A 17,619-nucleotide genomic window follows, 5' to 3' on the forward strand; every position below is an offset into this window, starting at 1 on the left:
TCTTTAAGGTTGGAAAAAGCGTCTAGGATCATCAAGTCCAAACGTCAACCCAACACCACCATGTCTACTAAACCATGTCCCGAAGTGCCACGTCTACAGGTTTTTTGAACACCTCCAGGGATGGTGACTCCACCACCTCTCTGGGCAGCCTGTTCCAATGCCTGACCACTCTTTCGGTGAAGACATTTTTCCTAATCTCCAATCTAAACCTCCCCTGACACAACTTGAGACCATTTCCTCTTGTCCTTTCGCTAATTAGTTGGGAGAAGAGACCAACACTTAGCAGCAATAGTCTTGGTTACATTTGATTTTGCTGTGACAATTATATTGGGACTGGCTGGGATGGAGTTAATTTTCCCCATAGCAGCCCTCATAGTGCTGTGCTTTGTATTTGTAGCTAGAACAGTGTTGACTGATAACACACCAATGTTTTGTGGCGGCATCAAGGCTGTCTCTCCAACACCACACACACACACCCCCACCCCCCCACACACACACACCCTGCTCCCAAAGGCCAGTAGGCTGGGGGTGGGCAAGAGCTTGAGAGGACACATAGCCAGGACAGCTGACCCAAACTGACCAAAGGGATATTCCATACCATATGATGCCATGCTCAGTAATAAAAGCTAAGAGAAAGGAGCGGGAGAGGGGGCATTCGTGGTTAAAAGGCATTTGTCTTCTGAAGCAGCTGTTACACATACTGAGATCCTACTTCCCAGGAAGTGGCTGGACACTGCCTGCTGATGGCAAGTAGAGAATAAATCTCTTTTTTTCTCACTTTACTTCTGCACGTGACCTTTGATTTTCTTCACTAAACTGTCTTTATCTCGACTCATAAGTTTTTCATCTTATTTTCTCCCCCATCCCGCTGAGGAGGGAGAGTGAGAGAGCAGCTTGGTAGGCATCTAGTGGTCAGCCAAGGTCAACCCACCACAGCAATATTTGAAGCACACAAAGGCGCTACTACTAAATAAGCTGACAGTGTTCATCATCTCTCCCTGAGTAAACCACTATCAGCCCAATGTTTCATTCTTTACATAGAAGTATTAAGAAACTCAGAATTATTTCACACTAAAAAAGAAAAATATCCAAAAACATCAAAGTACAGTTGTATAATTTTAATGTATTGCAAAGGCTTGACTTCAGGTTTTAATGCTTCTCTCACACGCAGCTATTCTGTGCTGAATATCTCTTAATGCTATACATCAATACACTGTACCCTCATTAATATCCCATGAAGAGGATATTTCAGTCCAAAACACTGTGTCTGGCTAATGATTCACTGCATCTGTGTAGAAGCTACTCAGTAGAATTATGAAATCCATTTAGTAAGGCCACACAACTTTAAAAGTCCAGTATATTGAATAAAATAATTTTATTTGTATCTATCTACTTTAAAAAAAAAACAACAACCCAAAGTTTATGCTATCTGAAAGTAGATGATAAAAGGCAACTTTTAACTGAGACTTAATATGGGAGATCCTTTACCCAAAAATATGTCAAACTTTAAGGTCATAAAGAACTTCAAGGTTCTGTGCTATACGGTATGATATGTAAACAGATTTTGAAAATACTTCTCCATTATATATTTTGACACAGTATGCACAAATTTTAAAAATAAAAAATAAAAATTAAATTCAATTGCCTCAAGGTATTTCTTAGAAGTAAAGCCGTTTGAAGATCTATTTACCATCTGTGGTGACAAACTTCTATATATCCAAAATATTTCCTTTTTACCCAGTGTGGAATAACTGTCTGTAGGCAGTTACCTATCAAAATGATGCCAGCAACATAGATCTGATCGTATGACTTCAGTACTTAAAAGAGCATGCTGCTTATACATGGCTTTTAACCTTGGGCTACAATTATGCTATATCAGAACTAAAAATCAAGTCTAAATCATTCATGTAGAGATGTGTGTGTCATCTGAACACTGTTTAGAGTCCTTGTTTTCCAGATCTGATGGAGGTGGTGAAGGTGCTCTGAGGTTCTTGTGCTTATATTCAGAGCAGGATGAACGTTGCAAATACCAGTTTCTCCAATTAACGACAAGCCACAAATCCCAAAGTAGGCATGTAAAGCATCTGAAAGCAGGTTGGAAAATGAAAAAGAAAATTATGTTTCTGTCAGACAACTGTTCCTGGATTCCAAAACCCCTGAATGATTACAACCAAGGAAAACAAACAAGTGCTAAATTTTAAACTTAAGATTTGAAACAAGAAAAGAATTTCTGCCCAAACCCTCCAGCATAAAATGATGGTGTGCAATCTCTAAGACTAGAGTCTGTTTTATTTTATAACAATTTTTGCCCACTACTTAATTTCTTCTGAATTCTCAGGCCAAACAGCAAAATCATTTGAGGAGCTGTAAATACATTTCCTTCAACAGAGTAAATCTCCCCCCCCCCAACATGAAGGAATTTTTTTTTGCAAGTGAAAGGTCAGGTGGATAGCTGGCTACTTAGTGGACAGCTGACTATTGAAACACTAAAATTAGCACTAGTAGCCAAACAGTAAGATTTAGAAGTATGAAAAAAACCCCCATTACTTTCCCTTATCTCCCCCCCCTTTCAGAGGAAATACCCTAAGGATATGAATTCATGAAGTAGCTTGATCAGCAGAGATGAGATGCTCTTATTTCCCCATCCCACAGCTCTCCTGCTGCCTATCTTATACCAGCACTAGAGCTTGCTCAACATCCTCCATGACTTAAATTCAGAAAACATGGAAGAAAACTAACCTGAGCAGGAAAAATTGGACAGCTTTCTGACATTTTAGCAAATTAAACTGGTTTGCAGAAATGTTCAATATACACCAAATCTAGTGCCAAAAGGGGAAAGGACATGCAGCTTTACTTAAGGAAGCTGGGAGGAAGAGGAGTGAGCTTGCACCATCTGGGCAACAATAATAATAATAATCCATTAGGTTGGATTATCCACCCAAGAAATCACAGTCTAAAGATGGAAAGAGGATGTGACCTTAATGTGTCCCTTCCAAATTCTCAGCACTTGGTAATCTTTTGGAGGTATCACTAATTTCATATCTGACTAAAATTATATTACAAGAAGTTATATGGCTAGAATCTTGCTAGCCAGATACCTGCTCTGAAAGATGGCTTCTGCTTATCAGCATTAACATGCAAACAAAAGCACATTTGGTAGATATAGTCCCTACTGACCTTGCAGAAAGTATGTCAGGCAAGGAAAGCTCAACTTCAGGAAATATAGTATATTAACTCCTGTAGAAAGCTGCACTGATACTCACTAAAATCCACATACAAACCTAATTACCTATATAGGGATATTTGGTGAGTTTAACCACGAAGTTCTACACTTGTGTAAATCTATATCAACTTAATACACAACTCCATTGTAGTCATAACACACCTATGCAGCCTGTGTACTACTCTCTTTAAAGCTATAAAAAATGCAAGACTTTTCAAGGCTGAAAAACATAGGTCCAAATGTTTTGTTTCATGAGCAACTCACAAATACATGGCAGTACACAATCTCACAACTACTGAGCAGCTGTCTTAAAAATACAAGGTGGAGTTATACTTCTACCAGTCCAAATCTCACTTCAGAGTTTTACATTTAGTAAATGTCATTTTCATCCTCTCCCACTCTTTTTATCATGTTAGATCTTTCAATCTTTCTTTTGTGTCACCTGTAATTCACACGTTTCCAATTCTTTTGTATTGTATATCATTTAAAGATATCAAATGAGATGCAGCAACAGTACATCTAGTAGTTTAAGAGAAATTTAAGTTTTATCATGATTTATACTCAAATCTAGAAAAAAATGAATGACTTAGATATGTGTTCTAACAGAATCCCCAGCTCTGTAGAACCCTAATGTTTGGGGGTTTAATATTTGTAATAAGTAGCATTAACATAAGATAACAGTTCTAACTGCTTTTTCAGGAAACTTCTGATAGCCTTTCCTGCGTTTGACAACCCTATGTGGATGCTTACCTGGTAGAGACTACTAAAAACTAAACAATAGTCTTTTCGCGACTCACTTTGGTATGCTCATGATTTCAGAGGATTACTAGCATTTAAAAGACTTTTGACTTTTCAGATTGATTTTCAAAGGCAAGAAATAGTTTTCCAAGATCACTGTTCAACAAGCACACTGATTCAAACACTTACTATTTTAAATCAAGAAACACTGCTACCTCTGAAACCAACAATGTATTAACATCTGTTAGCATGGGACCATCAGGACTACAAAATAATATTTTCCAGAATCATCAGTTATGAAAAGTTACTTGCAATTTTGGTAGTCCATGTAATATTTAAACAGAGCTTTTTGCATAAAGTAGGAGCTACAGAACTTCAAATTCTGAATCTATTTTAGAAAGCACCTATGAAAAAATTGCATATGGTTATTTTGCAGCCTTTCCCTGGCATATTCTGTCACATCTGAGTTTTGCAACAAAACCAAACCGAGGCCACTATTCTCAACTTTACAAAAGCTAAATGCTTCAAGGAGAACAAATAATTTCTGTCCTTATTTGACCTCAACAGAACTATTAACTCATTTGTGAGATGACCCATACCAATCTCGTTATCTTCACATTTTGCATTTACACAGAAGTCAAGAGGACTGTGTACATTTAACCATCAGTAGGTTTCTGAAAACAATGGAGCTGCACAGACACTTCACATTAATAAAGTGGGAAATCATTATTGTGTTCAAAAAGACAGCTTGGCTTTCAGATAGTAGACTGATCTTGTAGGAAGTTCAGCTGTGTATATATGGCATTGAAACTACAGATCCATAAAAAAGAAAAAACGACACTGCATTTATAGTCATTCTTCAGACTAGAACTGCATTAAGTTTTTTACTATTTTTCTTCAAAACATGAACACAGACTTATGTCACCATCTGCCTGAGGAAAGAATGCTGCAATAAACCCACGTATCACAAAAGTATCAACTGATTTGTTTTTTTCTGTAAAAGTCCTACACCATTAAAATTCAACAGTACCAAAGGAAACATCAAAGTAGTTTTTCCCAGAAGATATGCAATCTTATTAGACGTATTCTATAAATTGTCGGAGCTAGAAAAAACCTGGCATCCCAGCAAAACTTCCGTACATTCATAAAGCAATGATCTAGTTAATCCTTAGTTCTAGTTAATCCTAGTTCAATCTTCTTGTTCCATTTCTGTGGCCAGCTGGAGCATTCAAGTTAAAAAATGGCTTACTCTCAAATGGAAGTTTAAGAGACAGGAAAAGCTTGCTTTATAGGAAATGGTAGCGTATGGGCAGGAACACCATACAAATCAAAGCAAATAGCTTTATTAGTAGTCTTGCCTTCCTCAAATCTCATCTCAAACTATCTTAAAAGGCAGGTTGAGGAACTTTATACATGATTGGGGTTTTAAACATACTGGTTTTTTCCTAATCTCCTAAGTAAACAGTTCATCAAGATAAACAGAAATATTTCCTCAAAGTGATACTGGTTGGTTACATAATGTACATCAAATATAGCTAGTTGTCAGGAATCCTAAACTGGTTTCCGGGGGGGAAGCATGTCATGAGCACTATATTATTAGTGTGGGTCCACTCTGACAAATTGTCAACTGTTCTTCAAAATGAAATGATGCCATGCTGAAATATCTCTGTACAGATTCTGAACAATCTCCTCCTTTATTATAACTATGTTTTTATCTTGTTTGGTGAGTTTATGGACTGTTTATCTTCTCTGTACAAAATGCCACCGAACATTACTACTGGCACAAAGTTTGTTTTCATATCTTTACAGTATCTCCTTTGAATTCTAGCATCTTTTCAAATTATCAGTTTCCGCTTCCAAAATGCAACCAATAACTATTTCAGATATACTTGGTATAATTTCTATGTGTAATTACAATCTGTAAATCATAATATGTAACTATCTAAACTTTGAGTTGAGTATTTTTAAATACATCAAAGATTTCTGAATAAGCTCAAAGGATTCATTTCTTAAGGAAATAAACATTCTGAAATATTTTACTCAGACTCTTTACAAAGATACCTACTGCACAGTATGATTTTTAATTAGAATGGTTAAACACATATGAGAAAGCTTGTCCAGCTCTAAACAGACAGTGATACTGTTTTGGTGATAGTCTAAATGACAGCAGCTCACTTGCTCTGATGCTGAACAAGGAAAAACTATATTCCTTTCCCTCTAAATCATGAAAATCTCATATTTTAAGGTTTATTTTTTTCCATTATTTGAAGGAGACTGGGGAAAAAAAAACAAACCCTCTCTTACACCTCTCAGATGTTTGACTGCTGGAATATATTTATAGCTTAAAAGACACTCACCATAATTTTGAAAAGTAAATTTACCTGGATGGCTATCTGGCCACTTGGCAAATCCACCGACGAGATGATCTTGAGTTGAGAGGATGTAATTTCGGTTTCTCTCAAAATTTGTATATTGGAATATGTTCAAGAGCTAAAAAAGAAGTTAGAATGTTACAGTAATATACTAAACTTGAGTATATTTTAAATATTAAAATATAATGTTGATTTACATAGATAAGTAGTACAATAGAGCACTAATCTGTTAAACCTCCTTATCCTGCATTTTTTCAAGATGAAAAAACCTTTATAGTGATCTTTGCATATTCTTGTACTTGTACCAAATATGTAATTCTTCCAAGTAAAACAAGATGGTTAAAGAACTCAAAACAAGTCAATAACTATCCTGTAGGTTTTCTATACACTACCTTCAAAGTTGCTCCCACCCAAAAGGAATAGCAGGTGTCTACAGGTTTGTTGGGTCGTCCATGGTAGCCATTCTGTTGTCTCATTATACACCACCTTCTTATCCTGTTCAGTTCTTTTTCTGAAAAAACTTCCTCCAGTTTACCCATCAAACACAGTGATGCAATACCACAAAATGTAGAGCCACCTATGAGGAAACAGTTGTTTATGCAATGTTTTAAGATACTCGGATTTTCCCCGAAGCCTGTATGATCTCGATCAGAATTTTAACTGGGGTAATATCAATTAAAACAATGGATTTCTAAAAAGAGTTCAACAGGAATGAGTAAATGGTAATGCAACAGAAGACATTTCTTGATATGTTACTTGCACAAGAAAGCTAATAGGAAACCAGCAATCAGACTGAAGCAGAGCCGCCAAAGGCAGTCACAGATACAACTCCCCAGAGAAGAAAAATACACTGAAGGGTATGTGTCTGACAAGCAGTAAGCAAAAAGAATCATAGAATCATAGAATGGTTTGGGTTGGAAGGGACCTTAAAGATCATCTAGTTCCAACACCCCCTGCTGTGGGCAGGGACACCCTCCACTAGACCACGTTGCCCAAAGCCTCATCCAACCTGGCCTTAAACACTTCCAGGGATGGGGCATCCACAACCTCTCTGGGCAACCTGTGCCAATGCCTCACCACCCTCACAGTGAAGAATTTCTTCCTAACATCTAATCTAAATCGACCCTCCTTCAGATTAAGGCCATTGCCCCTTGTCCTGTCACTACACTCCCTGATAAACAGTCCCTCCCCATCTTTCCTGGAGGCCCCCTTCAGGTGCTGGTAAGCTGCAATTAGATCTCCCCGGAGCCGCCTTTTCTCCAGGTTGAACAATCCCAACTCTCTCAGCCTGTCCTCATAGGAAAGGTGCTCCAGCCCTCCAATCAGCTTCGTGGCCCTCCTCTGGACTCGCTCCAACAGCTCCATGTCTCTCCTGTACTGGGGCCCCCAGAGCTGGACGCAAAACAACCAAAACCAAAAGAAAACAACCAAAAAACAAAACAAAATAAACCCCAGCCAAAACCACACAAAACCACAAAACCCAAAAGACATGGTTAATGCTATGAAAAAAAACTGGAGGATTCCTATGGTTGTAACAAACACACAAATTATGCTTCTAAGGATTTTTTTTTTTTTTATTGTCGATGAAACTGCAAGGCAAAATTTGTAATTAGAAGAGAAAGTCATATTCTCTGTCTGTGTATTATTGCCATCACTTTTAAAAACCCATCAAAACTCATTCTGAGTCTATTACCTGTAATTATATAATTACAACCTCAAAGTAAGCTGTTGATAAAAGACATGGGGACCAAGATCCACTGTTACACTGTTATGACACTAGAAAATCCCATGAAATCTAGGGTTATTTTTCATTCTGATGTTGAAATGCAGGGAAGATGCTGAAGTAATGATATTTGTTATTGCTAGCATTCTACAGCAACTTATTTAACTACACTTTAAAATATGTAGGGCTATAATTTAAGTTTTTCAACTTTGTCAGGGGTCTAGGGGCCAGCTTCTGGATGGACTGACTGTCTTGATCAACTGGAGATGAGGAACAGCATCAGGTTGTCTGTGCTGTTCCTATCTGTGTCAGTGCCGGTATGTATGTGGAAGGAAAGAGAGTCTGTTCCTTTAAGGGTATCTGGTCAAAGGCCTTTTCAATGCAAAAGGGGATATTAAGAAAAAGGGGGAAGCCATATACAAGAAAATATACAGAGACACAAACCTGACCAACAAACAATAAGGGAAGCAGTGATGAGAACCAAACCAGATCAGTCACGCTAATTGGTAAGGATAAATGGAGTGTGGGAATATTTATTTCATTAAGATCAAGAACCTTGTCAAATGAGGAAAAGGGGGAAGTCATAAACAAAACATAGAGAAACAAACCTGACATGCAAACATAATGGAGACAAAGACAGGAAACGAACCTGGTCAGTCACACTAATTGATGGGCTATCAAGAAACCACAGGCAAACTTGGACTTTGCAACTGATAGGGATGCAAACCTGAGGGTCCAGGATGTTGGAGGGGAGGGGGAGCAAGGAGGAACAAAATGGGAGTAGCCAGAAAAGGGTATAAAAAGGACTGGTCACGTATAAAATGGCACCGGTCAATACACTTGTCTGACTGAGCCCTGTGCCTGAGTCTGTCCTATCTTCTTATTAAATCCTTTCTCAACTATGTGTCCTGGTTTCAGTTGAGATACAGTTAATTTTCTTTCTAGTGGCTGGTATAATGCTGTGTCTTGGATTTAGTATAAGAATAATGTTGATAACACACTGATGTTTTTAGTTGTTGCTAGGTAGCTGTAGTGTCTACGCTAAGTCAAGGACTTTTCAGCTTCCCACGCCCTGCCAGGTGCACAAGAAGCTGGGAGAGCATAGCCAGGACAGCTGACCAAGACTGGCCAAAGGGACGTTCCCTGCCATATAACGTCATGCTCTGTATATAACTGGGGAAGCTAGGCGGGAGGCAGATTTGCTGCTCGGAAACAGACTGGGCATCAGGTTGGGTTTTTTTTCCTTCTACATGTGGTGAGCAACTGCATTTGTGCATCACTTGTATTGTTGTTGTTGTTGTTGTTATTCTCTTCCTTTGTTATCCTATTAAACTGTCTTTATCTCAATCCACGAGTTTATTTTTCCATTCTCCTCCCCATCCCCTTAGGGAGGGAGGGGTGAGTGAGCGGCTGCGTGGTGCTTAGTTACTGTCTGGGGTTAAACCACACTATCTCTCTGCATAAACTCTCTCTGTATCCCATGTGCATGTGTGGTGCAAGGACTGTGTCAGCTACTGGGGAGATCTGTGTGAGTGGATTTGGTGCCAGCTACTGGAGGAGTCAGACCGGGGCTGTAGGTGCCCCTGGACTATGGTGTCAGATACTGGAGCAGGTGGGGGTCTTGTCCGCCAGTCACTGGGGCAGGAATGAGGTGTATCCCAAAAAAGCAGCCACTGGGAGGGACCAGACTTATTGAGGCAAGTGAGGGGCTCAGCACCAGTGGCTGGATCAGGACTGCAGGTCACAGTCCATGTGCCTGGTGATGGCTGCTGGGTGGGTGGGGCTGAGTGTCTGTATTTCCCCAAATCTGGTGGTGCATGTGGTGTGAGTGTGTATTCACTAGCAAACTTCAAGATGGACTAGCCGGCAAGTAGGAAGCCCTGGGTCTGGGCAGGGGTATCAGGCAGAGGGACTGTGCTGGTATTGAAGGGGAACTTGTGAATGGGGAGTGCCTGTGGGACAAGTGTGTGAGTGCATGCATGTTTGCTAGCAAGCATCAAGCTGGACGAGCCAGCGAGTAGGGGACCCATGAAGCAAGCAAGAGCAAGTCTGGGTAGTGCTACCAGCATGTGAACAGTACCCCTTGCTCCTGACACCTGGTACAGCATTGTTGCCAGGATATGGTGACACCCATTATGGAACAGGGAAGTGTAACAGCACATGAGATATTCTGGATGGCAAAACCCATGATCTCCCAGTGGTCAGGGATGCCTCCTGTGACTGTTCACTCAACTCTCGCTCAGATTTTGGCTAACACACAGCCCATACTAGGGCCTGAGGTATGCTGGGAGAAGCACCATTAGGTCAAAGGGAGAGCAACAGGTAGGCAGGACACAATGGACAGGAAGAGATAAAGATCATTATGCAGCCATTGCCACCTGCAGCTTGCTGTCTCCAGCAGACAAAAATTTCTTGCATATTGATTGTCTGGCAGCCTCTTCAGAATCCACTAATTTATGGAAATGGTAAAGACTAAACTCCCAGACTGAGAGGTATAAATATATTGGCTTATCCAAAAGGCTTTTGAAAGAGATCCAACAGCAGCCAGTCTGCTAAGGCCTTCGTGCTTCCCAGTGTGACAGGGGATGCCTGCACATTGACGGAGGGGGAAAGGGGAGCACAGTCACTGTCGGCTAGAGTACCATGACATTGCCTCCATCGTTCTTCTTCCCCCGAGGATTGAGTGAATGACTCGTGTACTTTTTTAAAGTCAGAGTCTAGATTATGATTATTGCATTGTGTGCTGATTATTAAGAATTTGATCCAATCTGCAGAGAGTCCAGGTGACTGAAAAGTCTAGGTAACTGGAATTTTAGGTAATAGGAAAGCTATGCTAATTGCTAGAAATTCTATGTAATGATAAGCTATGCTGATTACTAAAATCATTATATAATTATAAAGCTCTAAATATAACTACAGTCCTGTGGCCAATTCTCATTCTACCAAGGATCGTTAAAAGAACCTGCCTGTCCCTGTACATCGGGTGACACAGATGGACAGAGGGGCCATGATGGTACTTGGGGAATCTGCAAACGCGCATGTGCTTGTGAAATTAAAGAATGTCGTGTGTGTGTGTGTGTGTTGGTTTTGCGTGGCAAGGTTTTGGTAGCGGGGGGGCTACAGGGGTGGCTTCTGTGAGAAGCTGCTAGAAGCTTCCCCTGTGTCTGATAGAGCCAATGCCAGCCGGCTCCAAGACGGACCCGCCGCTGGCCAAGGCCAAGCCAATCAGCGCCTCTGTGATAACATATTTAAGAAGGGGAAAAACAGTTAGAGAGCGCTTTTTGCAGCCAGAGAGAGGAGTGAGAAGATGTAAGAACATCTGCAGACACCAAGGTCAGTGAAGAAGGAGGGGGAGGAGGTGCTCCAGGCGCCGGAGCAAGATTCCCCTGCAGCCCGTGGTGAAGACCATGGTGAAGCAGGCTGTCCCCCTGCAGCCCATGGAGGGAGGATGAGGGGGTGTAGCGATTCCACCTGCAGCCCGTGGAGGACCCCACGCTGGAGCAGGTGGAGACACCTGAAGGAGGCTGTGACCCCGTGGGAAGCCCGCGCTGGAGCAAGCTCCTGGCAGGACCTGTGGATCCGTGGAGAGAGGAGCCCACGCCAGAGCAGGTTTGCTGACAGGACTTGTGACCCCGTGGGGGACCCACGCTGGAGCAGTTTGCTCCTGAAGGTCTGCACCCCGTGGAGGAGACTCACGTTGGAGAAGGCCGTGAAGGACTGTCTCCCGTGAGAGGGACCCCACGCTGGAGCAGGGGAACAATGAGTCCTCCCCCTGAGGATGAAGAAGCGGCAGAAACACCGCGTGAGGAACTGACCGTAACCCCCACTCCCCGTCCCCCTGTGCCGCTGAGGGGGGCGGAGGTTGAAGCCGGGAGTGAAGTTGAGCCCGGGAAGATGGGAGGGGTGGGGGGAGGTGTTTTTAAGATTTGGCTTTATTTCTCATTCCTCTACTCTGTTTTGCTTAGTAATAAATTAGATGAATTCCCTCTCTAAGTTCAGTCTGTTTTGCTCGTGATGATAATTAGAGAATGATCTCTCCCTGTCCTTATCTCGACCCGTAAGTTTTCTTTCACTGTACCTTTTCTCCCCTGTCTAATGAAAGAGGGGAGTGATAGAGCAGCTCTGGTGGGCACCTGGCCCTCAGCCAGGGTCAACCCACCACAGTGTGTCTTCACTAGTGAACTATCTCTACCAGGTATATTGGTTGTAAGGAAAGCAGCAGCCCTGTCTCTCAGCCTGGGCAGAGACCCTGGGTCCCAGGGCACACCGGGCTGGGCTCCAGCGACCGAGCAGGAGGAAGTCCTGGGCCAGAGCTACCTGAGGAGGTGACTGCTCCTAAAATCCCTTACCACCTATTTACAAAAATTAACTGCAGCTTCAAGATTTGAGCCCCCAATGGATGCTGTAATCTAGCAGAGTAAATGTTTCTAGGCTTTACTGATATCTGCTGAAACTGGAAATTATCAAGTGCATTGAACACGATCTCTTCAGATAAATCCACAGAATACCAATGGTACATGCGGAAATAGGTTCCTCTGTCAGCAAGAAATGAGAACTACAGCCAACACCTCTCAACAAAACATTCATGAGGTAAGAATAACAGAGTTGATATATCAAGAGCCCATCTGGTCTGATATTAAGCTGGAACTAAGAGAAGACGACAGCATATTCTGAGGCATGTTTTGGATTTGCTCCTCTTCTTCCCACTTCCTTAAAACCAGAAAAGAAGGAAAAGCATGACATACCCTGCACTTCTTACACCATTTCTCAATTCCAGTCTTAAAAATGGGTATAGAACATGTTAATGTTCTTACCATGAGATTCCAGTCCAGCTCCTTGCGCCAGGCCATTATCATAAGACTAAAGAAAAAATCCACAATCCAGTTACTTTAGAGCAAAATCACTTTTACAGATTTTACAATTTATCAGTTTATTAGCAAAATTATTATATCAGACCATTCCGTCATTTTAATCTCGTTAAATTCTGAACCTATGTCTCAAAAAGCTCTTGGCACAAATCAGTGTTGTTTCAATACAGGCAGTTTTTATGATTTTTTTCTTCAATCAAAGAGCATGGAGTTCATTTCAGTTGTGATATATGTTAAAAGTCTGGAATTAGGTAAACATTTCTTTGCCAAAAAGGGAAAACATGCAGTGTAGATAACCATTTAAAAAGCCCTGCAATTTTTGAGCCTTTCTAAAAAGGGAAAATGGATGCATAATTCCAAACAAAATTGAAGTACATAAATGAAATTTGTCTCTAACCCAAAATATGGTTAATGTACATGAGGGCATAATGTAGGGTACTACTGTATGTACAATGCTGAAGCACAAGAAATGCTTTAGTATGGAGCAAAAGCATCAGCCTTTCAAAACCTGAAGACTAATGGGGCGGGGAGGGGCAGAAGCAACAACATACTAAGCATACTATTTGGCACTGAACTTTATCTGCTCTATAAAAAAACTGCTGTTAAAAAATTGCTGCTAAAATATTTTTTAAATGCTGGAAAAATGATTTGTTCAGTGAAATAAAAAGGAGGAGCTTCACTGACAAACAAAGCATCAAAAGCATTCTGAGAACACTTCATCTTTTTTACAGAGATGAAATAAAGATGCAATTACAGAGAAGATGTACATCCTTACTGTACTGTAAGGGGATGTACTGGACTGGGAACATATAATAAGCTTGACTTGATCTCAATAATTAGTTTTTCCATTGATTCTGTATATGATTTGAAAAAGCAGGACTAGAGTTCATTGAAATTTGAGGATTTTTGTGATGCAATGTTTTACTTATGCATTTTTAAAAGTTACAGGAACTTCAGGCCTCAATTTTTAAAAACTTGCTTTCAATTTTAAATCGAATTTTAAAGAAAAGAGATCGGATTTAATTTAACTTGCAGCAAACATACACAATTGATATGATTAAATTGCTAGTACAAACCTTACAATGAAAATATAAATACAAAAAGGAATGTACTTTTCATTTTCAACTCATTGAAGTAGGAATAGAAAAGAAACAAATTACTGTAATATTTCTATTTGGATGGATAGATTTTTAGTCATAGTAAAGAACTAAAGCTATTAACTTGAAAATGCATTGAGAAATAACACTTTGGGAATACTCACCATACTTCTTCTAATGTAGTCTACTGCTTTTTTTGTATCCATGCCTGACCAGTTATCGAGCATGTAGCAGATGCAGGAAGCACAGTACACAAACCTCATATCATTCTCACTTCCTTCCAGCACAGCACAGAAACTGAAAGATAGGTTTCTTTCATTATTCATTTTATAACCCATTACATTAGATAATATGAAAAGCATTTTAGGAATTGCATTATTTTTCCTTTTAAAAAAAATTAGTTACTCCTATTTATAGTATTCACATGAATGTAACCCAAACCTACATTAGATTTTCTTTTCAGAAGATGTGATTCTAACCAAGCTAAGCAAAATGAATAGAACTATTAACATTTAGGGGCTTGGATAACCTTATTTCCAGTAATGTCATGACACCGGTCTTTATTTATCCAAATATGTTAATGGTTACATTCTTTCATGTATCACAGTATACACTGATGTATGAGTTACCATTGTAGAATCTACTATTCTTAGCAGAATTCTTTTCCTCCCTAGAAATCTTCATAGCTCACATGGCTTTCCTGCCCAACTTTAGGATCAGATTCCCATGTATGTATAAATGTAATTGTTATCATTACAATTTCTAATATATATGGTGAAAATTACTTGCAATCCATTTTTTTGTTTCTAATGGTGAGATTCTTTTCAAACTCTGAAAAGATTTTAAAGTTGTTATATCTAGGTTATTGTCCTGGTTTCAGCAGGGATAGAGTTAATTTTCTTTCTGACAGCTGGTGTAGTGCTGTGTTTTGGATTTAGGATGAGAATAATGTTGATAACACACTGATGGTTTTAGTTGTTGCCAAGTAGTAAAGGACTTTTCAGCTTCTCATACCGCCCTGCTAACGGGAAGGTGGGGGGCACCCAAGAAGCTGGGAGGGGACTCAGTCAGGGCAGCTGACCCAAACTGACCAAGGAGATATTCCATACCATACGACGTCATGTTCCGTTTATAACTGGGGAGTGAGCTGAGAGGTGTGTCAGCTGGGGGCCTGGCATGGCAGCTAGGGGCCTGGCGTGGCAGCTGGGGGCCTGGAGTGGCAGCTGGGGGTCTTGCGCAGCAGCTGGGGGTCTTGCGCAGCATCGAGTTCGGAGTGATGGTGTTTGCCTTCCCAAGTAACTCTTACATGTGATGGAACTCTATTTTCCTGGAGATGGCTGAATACCTGCCTACCAATGGGAAGTGGTGAATGAATTCCTTGTCTTGTTTTGCTTGCGCGTGTGGGCTGTGAGGCTGGGCAGCTGGGGGTCTTGCGTAGCATCGACTTCGAGTGATAAGAAATTGTGCTGTTCATCACTTGTTTTGTATATATCATCATCATCATCATCATTATTATTGTTATTATTTTTCTTTTTTGTGTGTGTACTAGAAATTGACTTCCACCCAAGTAGCAATTCTACCCCAGAGAGGTGCAAAGCACTCTCCTTTCCCTCTGGCGGCTAGCTGGCGCTCTTCAGCAGGGAATACAAAATACAGGATCAGGTATAAGAGGTATCAGTCTGTACATTAAAACCATACATGACACAAGCATGTAGAACAGGTTAACTGTGTGCAGTTTATTATTGTAATCAGGCATGATGACAAGCAACCACTTCAAGATGCCAGCAGGTTTGGAGCAACTCATCCCTAACTCCTTCCTCTTGAATAAACAAGAAAAATGGTACAACATATAATAGGAATGCATACAGCAGTGGTAGAAGCACCCCCACATGCTAGAAGATGCTGTAAATGGAAGTAGACCAACAAATCCATGTATACATACATTAGAATCTAGCCCATTAAGGTCAGTCTGTTGCAATAAGTAACAGGAAATTGTAGATCATATAGTTCATATTCACTACTTACATTCTAGAGGGGGGAGGTATTTGGTTTTGGTTTTAAACCTACACATGTAACACTGCATTTTAATAGTTATGCTCCATTTAAAAAAAAAAAAAAAGTTTTAATTATAGGAGACTTCTAGGCAATACAAAGCCATTTGACCAAAACAAAGGCTTTCGTAGCTAGTAAATGGGGACAGCAATTTCATTATGAAGCGAAACATAATTTCTTCAGGAATAAGATTTCTGTAGTTATGCATTTCTTAAAGTACTCTTTAAAAAATTATATTCAGTAAAATCTAAGTACACAGACAGATCATGTAACCTAGCAGAAGTTTTCATTAGCTACCAGCTCCAGCCTACATAAAAACCAAACAGATGTAGTTCAAAGGGTATATACCATCTTTTAAAAAAAATGCATGCAAAAAGGATGAATCTCACAATGAATTTTAGTATTATATTCCTATTATAAGTTATAGGTTAATTAATCCTATATATTAATGGATTGAATCTCTCAAGACTAAATAAAGCTCACCCTCCCACAAGGCAGAGCAAACATCATCTTAATAGTGCTCCACCAGGGCCTTGCAAAACCAGAGAATACGAATAGAGAAAACCTCACTTATCTGAAAGATATAAGAAAAAACCAAACAAACAAAACAACTATCCCCAAGATACAAGCCAAACCATTAACTTTCCAATAGTACGTTTCTACAGCTGTAATCAAACATCATCATTCTCCAGTATGAAAGCAACTCTGGACATAAAGTGCTCTTTGGTCCTGTAAACTAGCATGTTGTTCTATTGCTTATCCCCACCAAAATATTTTCTGACAGAAAGAAAATATTATACAACTATTTTCATAAAAGTGTGTATTATGTGTAATTCTACACTTGGGTTTTCTATTAACTTTCCAGAGAGTTGTATGATATTTTATATCTTTTACCTTCCATCCTCCAGCTGGAGAGCTCTCAGTCCTGCCAGTAAGGCATCTTTATTTACTCGACTTAAATCATCTCCAAGAATAACCAGACACGAAAGACCTGTGTAAGTCATTGCTATGTGCCCACTATCATAGGGATGAGACATACCAGGACCCTTAAGGGAAAAAAAAAAAAAAAGAAAAAAACCCACATCATAAGAACTTATATTACAATCACATATTCATTTTTTATTATTAAAGAAGTAAGCAAAGTTCATTTCCCTTCACTAATTATGGTTAGACTGAATGCATCCCACTCAACTTTTCTAGATGAAACTAAATTACTGCACAGCTCTGCTACCCTTGTAAACAGCTTGCCGGTAGGAAGCTTTGGAACAGGACTGTGCCAACACTGATATTCATGCAAGAGTTAAGTGAAAAGAATCAAATGTGCTGAACCATATCTAAGTTTATCCTGACACACTACTGGGCATTAGTTCCCTGGCAGTTGGGGGAATTCTCTGTTAAATAGCCATACCTCTACACGTTCCTTCCGCAAAGATTTTAGAACCTAATGGTAGCGTGAGGGATTATTGGTAATGTCTCTGTCAGTTGAAGGGAAAACAAATTGGCCCCTCATCTACTTTCATCTATATTATAAAAAAAAATCAGAGTT

The 17,619-nt window shown here is 40.0% G+C and overlaps 1 pseudogene; it reads right to left on the reverse strand.

Moving 5' to 3' along the window:
- Positions 1-1,103: 1,103 nt before the first annotated feature.
- Positions 1,104-17,619, reverse strand: part of LOC142599182 (geranylgeranyl transferase type-1 subunit beta-like) — an 84,571-nt pseudogene continuing 68,055 nt past the window's right edge.

The sequence above is a fragment of the Balearica regulorum genome, chromosome W, assembly GCF_011004875.1.
Source record: "Balearica regulorum gibbericeps isolate bBalReg1 chromosome W, bBalReg1.pri, whole genome shotgun sequence".
Lineage (NCBI taxonomy): Eukaryota > Metazoa > Chordata > Aves > Gruiformes > Gruidae > Balearica > Balearica regulorum.